Below are 4,613 nucleotides of genomic sequence, written 5' to 3' on the forward strand. Positions count from 1 at the left end.
GTGCAGACTGAAGTATGAGGAGTTTTATTTTGACATTTCCTTAAAAGAAGGATAAAATAGTTGGCTGTGCAGAATACAAATAGTTAACTCTTGCAGACAATGAAGCATATCATCATACTGTATGTTGAAGCAGCAGACACAGTGAATAATCATAACATAAAAACAGCAGCCTCTCTAAGCATAGAGGTCATCATAGGCAGAGTCAGCACCAGGTTTGAGGGGACCCTGAGTGGGGTGCCCTCTGGGTTCCCCATCATCATCATTAGCTTAAGAGGCAGTAGCGGACAGTGGTAGGGATGGGCTTTCCTTTTCCTTCTCTTGGTTTCAGATCAGCGAGATCTGGTTGCTATTCCTTTTTGGAGGAAGAAAATAAACCAAGGCTGTGCTGAACTTGTTTTTCATTTTGAAATGCCCACTTCGATGAAACGGACTTCATAGGGAGATGCCTGGAACTGAGCCAGGCCATTGGTCCATCTAAGCACAAGTATTAGAAGCAGCTGTCCAGGGTTTCAGACAGGGCTCTCTCCCATCCCCTACCTGCAGATGGAACCTGGGGTCTTCTCCATGCAAAGAAGGTGTCCTTTCATAGCTTTCCCCAAATCCCACTCCACCTCAAACTCCCAGACCCCTTCGATTTCATCACAGCATAATAGCATTCTGTTTGCTTTGTGATATCTGGCTGCCCAGAATCACGAGACTGAATTGATAGCAGTCTTTGTCAACTATTGAAGCATCCGTGGCACACAGCTCCAAAGCATGAGCCTGGGGAGGGGGAATCGTAGCAAACATTTTCTGGGGACACTTTAGTTTATTTAGGAGCTTAGCTATTGTTGCAACAACCACAAGGATCTAGCTCTCGAAACTGGATGCTTGGTGATGGCCACTAAAATGCCTTCAGATTGGAGAAAATGTATCCTTCGTTGCAAGATGCACTGGCGCTTCCTTTACTGCTATTTCAAGCGTTTGATAAAAATGATAAGTGCTGCCATTTGAGCCTCCTTCCATCGTCTCCAATGGCAGGATTTATCCTATTTTCCCCAGCACCATTGTGCTTCAAGCACTTAAACCAGCAAGAGCCACGGGTGTATTGTCAAGCTTGATTGCTTTTCTGACACACCAGGAAATGAAATCTTCCATAACATGAAAGGGTGACAGCTGCTTTTTTAAAAACTTTTTTACTTTTACTGGACCGTGCTTCATTCAGATAACTAAATATGATGGCGTATCCCATTGACAGCCTCTGCAAGGTTGGACTGCCGAAATAAATGTGGAAACCAAACGTAGCGCGTTAAAAAAAAAAATCAGCAGAAGAATGTGAGGGCCAGATGAGATTTTAGAAATGCCTACATAATTAGAAAGACAGGGTAAACTATTTTTGTTGTTCAGCTCAATGTTGTTTGTGAAGGGTGCTGAGAGCTATTAGTGGAGCCTTTTTTGCCTCCTGGAGCTACAATTTACAGAGTGGTTTAACAATTGATCCCTCTTCACAGGGAACTCTGTGAATTGTAGCTCTGTAAAGGGAACAGGCTCCTGCCAACCTAGCAGTTCGAAAGCACATCAAAGTGCAAGTAAATAAATAGGTACTGCTCCGGCGGGAAGGTAAAAGGCGTTTCCGTGCGCTGCTCTGGTTCTCCAGAAGCAGGTTTGTCATGCTGGCCACATGACCCGGAAGCTGTACGCCGGCTCCCTTGGCCAATAAAGCGAGATAAGCGCCGCAACCCCAGAGTCGGCCACGACTGGACCTAATGGTCAGGGGTCCCTTTACCTTTACCTAAAGGGAACAGGGGTCTCCTAACAACTCGCAGCACCCTTCCAAAACTACAGCTCCCAGAATTCTGTGAGTCATGGTTGTTTAAAGTGGCATTACAGTGCTTTAAATGTATGGCGTGGATGGGGTATTCGTCCAACATGCAAGCAGTTTGTATGCACACATGGATGGGAGAGAAAGGTTTTCTTTCTATTGCTAGCAGGGACACTGGCCTTGATCCAAAACCATGCTCTGAGAAGTTATGACATCGCTGTTCATGCATGAGAGGCCTACAGTTCTGCAACAAAGAAAGCATGTTATGATAAGATTTCAAAGAAAACAGAGACCTGTGAGGTCCCGAGTGTGGAAAAATACTTGTGTGGCTTTTATATTTGTCTGCTCTGCTTTTGCACCGTTATGAATCAAAAGCAATTGAGAGCTGTTTCATTTAAATTTTAAACAGGTGGCTAGAGCACACAGAGCTTCGATGGGCACTCTTGGCAGCATGCTTAAAAATCTAAATAAATAAGCTAAATGGCCTTTAAGGAAGCAGTCTGTGCATTCTGCAAGCCCTTGCAAGCATTAGGTTCTAAGCAACTGAAGTAAGCACAGTACAGTGGTACCTCGGGTTAAGTACTTAATTCGTTCTGGAGGTCCGTTCTTAACCTGAAACTGTTCTTAACCTGAAGCACCACTTTAGCTAATGGGGCCTCCTGCTGCCGCTGCGCTGCCACCGCACAATTTCTGTTCTCATCCTGAAGCAAAGTTCTTAACCTGAAGCACTATTTCTGGGTTAGCGGAGTCTGTAACCTGAAGCGTATGTAACCCGAGGTACCACTGTATATCAACACTGCAGCAAAATGCTTTCTTCCCTTTTGGGGCGAATTGCAAACTTCCTTGCTGCTAGCTATAGTGGCTAGGCGTTTGCAGCAAAAAGACAGTCAGTTAAGAGGCCTCCAACTCACATGCAGCCTGATCTTGACTGATGAGTCCTGGAAGACCTGCTCCCTGCCTTGCAGGCCTTTTTTTCTAACTGGCTTGGGTGGGAAGGACTGACTGGCTTGATTCCAGCTGCAACAGCCGAGGTTGCTGAAAAGACTCTTGGCTTGGGGTATTGTTAGAGGGTTTTCTTGGGAGGTGGTCGTTGCCGTTTTTTATTTATTTATTTATTTATTTACTTTGGTATCTTTATTTTAGATCTTACTACGATTTATGTGGAAATAGTTTGATTTGGTTGTGTACTTTTTTAATGTTTTGTTGCATATGATTATGTTTGTTACATTTGTAATTATGTAATTGTTTTCATGTTGCAAGCTGTCTTGACTATGGAAAGGCGGCCTACAAATATGCACAGATGCTGCTACAATCTAAGGAGAAACTGTGTACTGTTGTTTCTTCACCTTTGATGAGAACCGTAGTGAAAAAAATATTCTTACGGTACTCATGGCTGGAATTTACTGCTTGCCTGAGGATTAAGCTTATAGGGAGGAGGAGGAGGAGAAAAAAAATCTTCTCATTTAGGTCAAGGATTAAGAGCTTAATGTTGGCATGAAAGAGGCTATATAAATCCAAGGGAGCCATTTTCCAAAGCTTTGTGCAATACGGAATTGATGCTTGTTGTACCTGGAACCAGGTACGCTTTGCTCTTTGAGAGATGAAATATGCAACAAGTAGAAAACTTAGAGCGGTCCAGTGCAGGCATCCCACTTCACCATACTTAACCATGGCTATATTGGCGAGAAGTATCATGCATACTTTTTTACTACTCCCTGCTCCTTCCCCTGCCCTGCCCTGCCCCATCTCACATAGTAATTTACCCTCATTTTCAACTTTGAAGCAAACTATGGTTAGCGTTCTGTCTGTACTGATGTTAACGCTGTTTGCAATCCTATAGTTAACCATAGTCACAAAATATGGTTTGGTTTCCACTGTGGTTAGTATTAGCATTGATACATATGCGATTTGAATCATAGTTATCTCCAAACGCCTATGTAAATGGGAAGAAGTTAGGGAGAAGAGTGGGATATTCTTGATAGCCTGGTTATGATTAGGAAATATTGCATTTACACTCAACCAATGTTGGAAAGCAGATAAACTTATTCAGGTGAACTTCCTTGCCAATTCCACCCCCCTCCCCCAAAGTATTTAAATCACGGGATGTATCATCAGTGTTTTCAAAGCCTTTTATTATTATTGTGCTTCAAGAATGTATAATAACTGTCAAGAACTAGAAGACAGATGTGTGTAAGTGCAAACTGGAGTAGCATAAGAAAACTACACAAATTATCCCCTGATTTTAAAGCACAAGAAATATATGCCAAATCATCGGAGCAATATATGTCAACTGCAGAGTATTCCAATGAGTTCCCCCCCCCCAAATCCTGAAATAGGACTATAGCAATGTCTCGTTGATGGTGTCTCCAGCAAACAAGGATCTTTGGGGTGATGTTTTTGCTTCTTCCAATAAAAGAGTTTTGTTGGGAAAGAACAGGATCAAGGGCTTAATTTTTCACTATGACACAACATTCCTCAGCACTGCTCTTCTGGGATAGCAACTCAAATCTGTTTTATTTCCAGTGGGAGACAGCAGCAAGGAAAATATTGTTTGAAAACAATTCCCCCCCTTTTAAAAATGCTTATTTCTGCTGTTCTAATCCCATATAACAAGGGTGAGGAACTGGATGTAGCTGGTAGACTGGATCCTTAACTCTCTAAACACCTGGTGAGGAACTCTTTAGTAGGACTTGCTGTCCATAGGGCTTGACATCAGTGCTGATCATGCGTGCCAGTGAACCCCACTTACAAAGGAACAACAAGGAGCTCCCTTTGTTTCTTTCCAGCCATGTTTTCTACATGTGACATGAGC

The sequence above is a fragment of the Podarcis filfolensis genome (genome assembly GCF_964270895.1).
Source record: "Podarcis filfolensis genome assembly, chromosome: 5".
Lineage (NCBI taxonomy): Eukaryota > Metazoa > Chordata > Lepidosauria > Squamata > Lacertidae > Podarcis > Podarcis filfolensis.